This window comes from Amborella trichopoda, chromosome 6 (assembly GCF_054954075.1).
Source record: "Amborella trichopoda isolate Santa Cruz 75 chromosome 6, AtrichopodaSantaCruz75HAP2 v2.0, whole genome shotgun sequence".
Lineage (NCBI taxonomy): Eukaryota > Viridiplantae > Streptophyta > Magnoliopsida > Amborellales > Amborellaceae > Amborella > Amborella trichopoda.
This window is the reverse complement of record NC_142341.1, coordinates 7,694,107-7,701,293: the sequence shown is the minus strand read 5'-3', so window position 1 is coordinate 7,701,293 and position 7,187 is coordinate 7,694,107.

Sequence of the window (7,187 nt, the reverse complement as noted above, 5' to 3'; positions counted from 1 at the left end):
GAGTTCATGACAGCGAGGCTCGAGTCTAGCAAGGATATTAAAAAAAAAAAAAATCTGCCAGGCTCGGCTCTATATGAATACGGAAAAAAAATACATAATATATGTATGATTTAGTTAAAAAGAAATTTTACCCATCCCAGGCAAGGCTTGTTCTAGCCCTACCAAAAATATTTCGGGCCAGCCTTAAGCCAAGCTCGCAAACCTGTGACTTGGACCTTACTTTAAACTGGGCCCAACTTGAAAGCCAGCAGTCGGCCCAGCCTGGACCAATAGCAACCCTAGGCACTCACAAATGGGAAAAAAAAAAGAAGGTAAAGTGTGGCTAAGGGTTTGAACCTCAAGGTTTTTAAACTTACAAAACCTTGAAAAAGAAAATTGCAATCCGCTTGTCTTCAGTAAGAAGATAAGGTTTGTCTAGTTAATTAATCTATAGAGGGAAAAACAAGAGCAATAACTCTTCGTCGAAGGGAACCATTCATGGTCCTATGTCATGTAAATGGTTTATTGATAGGTTTCTTTTTTTTTTGTTTTTTTTTTTTGATAAGAGTATTTACTTTTTAATTATTAAAATAAAATTACAATTCATATAACAAAATAAAACATAATAAATTAACAATGAATCCAACGAGGCACCTTTTTTCACCAAATAATCAGCAACTCCATTTGCCTCTCTATACACATGATGAAAACTTTTTGCAAAAGACGATGTTAAGTCCATCGCTTGTAACCACATGGATCTAAGATCCAAGGAGGTCTCGAGATTCCTTCTAAAAGAGTAGAACTTCATCTTCTGCATTGGAAAAGTTCAATTTGTATGTAGAGCTCTCAGAATTTCATTTGCTATTCTTTGGACACCTTTGCACAATGAATTTCAATGTTCAATTAATCATTTTAATAATTCGTAATTCCATACAGATATCTATCGATTTAATGAGTGATATGTATCTCCCGTACCCATATTTTTGGTGGAAAAAGTTCAAATGAGGTATGAGTGATATGCGGGGCCCCTCCAAAACTCGATCTTAGACATAGTGTAGGATCTGAAGGACATCTTGAGTCTCTCCTGCATTCATGCGTTCGATCCATTATTTTGCAGCTTAAAAAATAGTGAAGTTATGATGATCTGCAAATAATTGAAATAAGCAAATAACATGGTTCAAAAATAAATTTTAAATTTTCAATTTTTGAGATTCAAATTCTTTTTTTTTACTGTAAAATTTTGAGTAAAGAATCCATCTTGTAGATGAATTTTTAAAGGAGAATGCATTTGAATAGGTTTGTTAGCCAATTTACCATTACTTTGTCAATTTTTTTATCTTGCTTGTGATGATTCCTAGAGAACCATGATGTCTTAGGGGAGAATCGGGCATTTTCATGCAGTCCTTTAGGGTATTGTTTCTACTTCCATGTCCTCAAACCACTTTGTGAAACCCTCGAGGGAGAATATCCCTTCAACTCTATCTTTGGCTAATATTCTCTTTAAATGCTTAGATAGGGTGCTATGGTGCCTTTCCAAGCCCAAGAGATCCACAAAAAAGGTATGCTTTCCTAATAAACAATGACCACGACGAGTCTTCCTCACTTGCCAACTTGGTTAGCAGGCCCCTAGATAATTTCCTTAGATTTTTCGATACCAAGCCCATATTCAATCTTTAGTTTACAAAATGGCGGCCTATTGACAAGCCTTGGGTTTCTCAGTTAGGTTCAATTGAGAATTTTTAGGATCGGTTTTGGATCCACTCATATTTGAATTTGGATCTGAAAAGTATACATGGTAGCCGTATCCAGATTCAAATCCAATTGGATCCAAAATGTTTGGATCCGGATCTAGATTCGAAAGCTATACGTAAGATTTGGCTATGATATGCGTCTGAAAACTATACATAGGATCTGGTTTAGGTCTTCTAAAAGTTTAAAAATTAAATATGTTACATACATAAATATATAAAAGAAAAAGTTTATATAAAGGTTGCAACTTTATCATGTAGAACTACGGATGCACCTCACAAATCCATCGAAAAAGGTAGTTTTAATGTTGAAAAACCCTTTGATTGATCATCTCGACATCGAGATGTATGACCATGAAAAATAAAAAGATTTTAAGTATCAGAAATAGTGCATTTTACAACATATTATCTACACCGTCCATTTTCAATATTTTCATATGTTTATAGATCTACTTGATTTTAACCATTTTTTAAATTTAAAATTTTATAATTAGATATAAAATTAGAATTTGAGATAATCCTAAGAACATTTTATATCAAAATTATATACCATGATAAAATTTGAAGGTGCACCTTACCTCTATAGCTACGGATGCATCTGTATGCCAACTGCACCCATATATAAATACATATATAATAATAATAACATATATTATTATAAAAATCAGGTTGGATCCGAATCGGATCCACCTGTGCCTAGATTTGATCCGAATTAGTATTTAGATCTAAATTCAAGATGTGGATCCGAATTTTGGATCTAAATCTTGGATCCGTATTTGATATGAATAAGATCCGAAATTCGAGTTTCGTAATTGAATCGGGTAAATTCTCAGCCCTACCACACAAGAAGGGCCTTTGGAACTAGGGGTGAGAGTTGACCCAATCCGGATCTGAAACCAGAATTTTGGACCCTATTCGGATCCTAGATGGGCCCAAATTTTGGATCTGAAATCCGAATCCGAACCCGTCAGGTCCGAATTGAAATCCGGATCAGATATGGGTGCAAGCGGATCCGATTCAGATCCAACCTTGTTTTTTTTTAATAGTAATTTTTATTTTATATATATTTTATTTTTAATAGTATATACATAGAGTAATCCTGATTTGATGTATATTCGAATCCAGATTTGGATATGAGTATCCAGGATCCGATTTGGACCGATCTGACCTGAATCCGATGTATACTATTTGGATCCAGATCTGAATCTAATGGAATCCGGGGATCCCCGATCCTACCCGTTCTCATCCCTAATTGGAACTTCTCAAGGTTGTCGATTGTGGTCGAGGGAAGTTGATGTATGAAATACAGTGGAGAATGATTGGGGTGACATAGGTATTTATGAGGGTTAGTATTCCTGGGTATGAAAAGGTGTTAGTTTTCCCATAGACACAACTTATTAAGTAAAGATTGATAAGTATGATTTAGGGAAATAATCAGAAGTGTGTTTTAATTTTTGTTTAATTGGAAAAAAAAGCCATCAACTTTCATGAAACTTCGTCTACATCTTTTTTTTTCAATTCTGGTATTTTTTTTTATCAAAATATCTTTCACAGTAGTAAATATTATCGTGAAGGCTCTATCATTATGGTACTTTAAGTAATGTAATACTATAGTCATTATGGTAATATGACTACTATGAAAGCTATTTTGATAAAAATAAATAAAAATTGAGAAAAAAAATTGTGGATGAAGTTTATGAAAGTTGAGGGGTTTTTTTTCAATTAGGCGACAATTAAGGTATATTTCTGATAATTTTCCTATGATTTATTAGCTTTCCTTCGAATAATCGCAAACCAAGGTAAGTTGAGGCTAAGTCCAAGAAGATGCAGTTAAAAAAATTACAAATTTCGGTTTTGATAGAATTTTTTTTTTTTTGGTATGAAAGACGAAAATGTTAGTTTTGGAGTGGTTTGTTGGAGTCGAGGTAGGGTTTAGCTTTTGAGTGTTTTTTTTTTTTTTTAGTAATTCAATGGGAAAGACAGGCCCCTACCCATTTTTTCAAGTAGATTGGGAGTTAGCTTAATAATGGGAATGGAAACCACAGGTGACTAGGGTGTCGGGTGCTACCACCACAACCTCAACCCCTTTTTCAATTTTGGAGTGGTTTTTTAAACTATGAGGTCCCATGAATTATGGACTATCCTACGGGCGCTAATGTATAGTTTGATCCAATTAATGAAAGAATGAGCTCGATAATGGATAGTGGACATAAACAATTCTTTCCTTAATTCCTTCGCTTCCACTTGGGATGGACAGTGCTATCCTCTAGAAATGGAAAAGTATACAGTGAAACTAGTTACTTTTTGTATTAGGTGGTCAGAATTAATCTTGACCATTGGATGTGAAATTAGACTATATTTATTCTATTGATTAAGCTCAATGTTTAAAAGAAAATTTTTTGAATTTCATGATATACCCCAATTATCAAATTTATTTATAAGTAATTATGATCTCCTTATACCAAAAATAAATGAACTCGTTGTATACAATACGTAAATGAAACTGAGAGGCTTGAGAATACAAGTGCACTGTTTTTATCACAAAGTTATCCTTAGCTTGTTATGCCTCGTGCTTCCTTTTGTGCATTAGTTCATTGCCAAACACATGGTTGGGGAATTTTGTGACCTAAAACTTAGAATATATTTGTTGCACCACATGATCAACTTAAATGAAAAATGAGTTTCGAATCCCCTAGTCCCACCATTTAGAAATCAAAATTGATTATGTAGTGTTTGAGAGTTCTGAGGGTCCACCAAATCCCACATAATCATTTTCCTCTAATAGTGACAAAGAAGGTATAGATGCATTTTATTCTCACGCGCTAAAAGTACCTGCATGTGCAAAGCGTGATCCAAAATTCCCGCAGTCCTGGCCGGCTATTATGAAGGAAAATTCGTTATAAAGAAGTAACGTTTTCCTACAAGAAGACACACTATCCCTACTTTTATTGAAATGACCAAATCACCTTGTTAATTTATGTAAGGTTGCAACTTTAAAAATGTAGAATTGAGGTCCACCTCAAAAATCCATTATAAAAAGTTGTAGATAAACTTTCAAACATATCATCTCGACATCGAGATGTATAAATATGAAAGAAATAAGATTTCGAGTCTTAAAAATAATGTAGCTTTTAACACATTATGTCTATTTTTAAGTTTTTCAAGTGTTTATAAATCTATTCGATTTGAACTATTTTTGGAGTTTAAGCTTTCATAATTAGATATGAAAATTGATTCTTAAGTTACCCAAACAATTGTTTGCACAAAAATTATATTTATGATAAAATTTGAAGGTGCGTCTTAATTTAAGTGTTCTCTCTAGAATTCATTTTAGAGATGGATTTTAGATCTAAAAATTTAAGGGTCGACAATCTCTACAAAAATAAAAAATGACTTGTTTGATGTTATGTTTAGACCCTCCATTTTAGGCTTTGAAGGGATCACCATTTCCAACTGTATATCTTTGAGATGGATAGTTATGCGTATGGTTACGCATAAGGCATCCCTTGACTCATCAAGCACTTATCCTAATAAAGCTAAAAAATATTTTGATAAAGTGACAGCCCAATCAAAATAAGTAAAGTCTCACTTCAAAACTATTGACAATTGCTGTTTTGGCATCGAAAACTTTCAAATGGATCATCTTGGCCTTGACTATTATGGTTATAAAAATAATTATGATTTCAAGACTTAAAAATGTGTATATTATAACATATTATTTAGATCGTTCATTTTGCTCTAAACATAAATATTCTCATATCTATAAAATCTAGATCATTTTTTGAGCTACAAATTTCATCATAAATAGTAAAAATTGATTTTAAAGTCATCATAGAGATTTTTCGTACCAAAAATATTTTTCGAACAAGGTTTCAAAGACTTAAAACTTTTTTCAACAAATCTCAAGCCTTACATTAACTACATCCAGTAACGTTTGGGTGCGTGCCCAAGGAATAAAGTAAACGCCCTACAAATAATTAAACTTGTTGGAGATGATTTTCATTTGTCCTGTTTAAAATTGTTGCTCGGTCGTCGTAGAAATTAATTAATTGCAAACTTTAATTATTATCGTTTTTCCTTCAAGATATGGTGAAGAAATACCTTGGGAATTATTGTTTTAAAACCTGAATGGGGCGCTGGATCGGACGTGTGCTGGTCAGGATGCGATTCTGATGTTAACTCTCTCCAGTTAGAAAATATTGAAACATTGAAAACTAAAATAAAACTAAATTGCTAAGAGAATCTATCTCCAAGTAAAATATAAATTTTTAACGGAAATACCCTTTTTAAATGCATCTCTCCTTTTTTTTAAGGGAAATTATCAAAAATATACCTTAAATTTTGCCTGATTAAACAAAAAAATTCCAAACTTTTCATAAAGCTCATCCTTTCTTTTTTTAAAAAAAAATTTTTAAAATTTTTTTTTTTTAATTTTGTTTTTTTTTTTACCAAAATAACATTTACGGTAGTCGTATTAGCTCAACATCAAGTACCGTGATGACTACCACAACTTATAAGGCATATATTTCAAACGGTGAGGTATTAAGTAATGTCTTGAGGCACCACAATATTTTTAAGTACCATGATGAATTTAATATGTTTTACTGTAGCTAAAGTACCGTAATAAAAATTGATGATAACAACGGTACAAAACCTACCGTGATTGTTTCTAAACTCATAATTCCTACGCTTTTTTATTTCCTTTTCATGATTTTCTCATTTAAAAAAAAACCCTATTTTTCCATTCCACTCTCTCTAACCCCACGTCTCGCTTCCTTACCCTCCTCTCTCTCTCTCTCTCTCTCTCTCTCTCTCTCTCTCTCTCTCTAATCTCACATCTATTTGTTATTCTCTTCTTCTATTTCTCAATCTCTGAACGAGGACTCTGAGAACTATTTATCAATCTTTGAATGAAGTTTTTTATAGCTATTTCTTAATCCGTGAGCGTCAAATATACACACCAACACCATTTTACAGGTATGTCATCAAAATCATCAAGTTTATAATTATATTCCCTTGGATGAGCGATGACAACATTTTGTATGAAATATTATATAGTTTTTTCTATAGTCATTGATGTTGTTGGGTTGGCCATTGAAAATTTTTCTTTAAAATATTGCATAAATAATTTTTAAATCTGTATTTATATTGTGACATTTGTATTGCAATCTAATGTCCCTCTGTAATGCAACCTCCTTATTATGTACAAATATTTTGAAACCTTTATACAAGCATTGCTATCTTTCAATGTGTTATTGATCTCAAATATTTTCATTTCGTATGTGTTTCAATTTGAAATTTTGGAGATATCAACAATGATTGGGCTTGTACGCACGAATAATGGGCGATGACATGGTGAAAATTGCTTTACACTTTGGTGGTTCTTTCAAGAAGAATTATAATGATGAATGTCTTTTTTATGATGGTGGGGACCTAAAGGTCAGATTTTTTTTAGGGGGA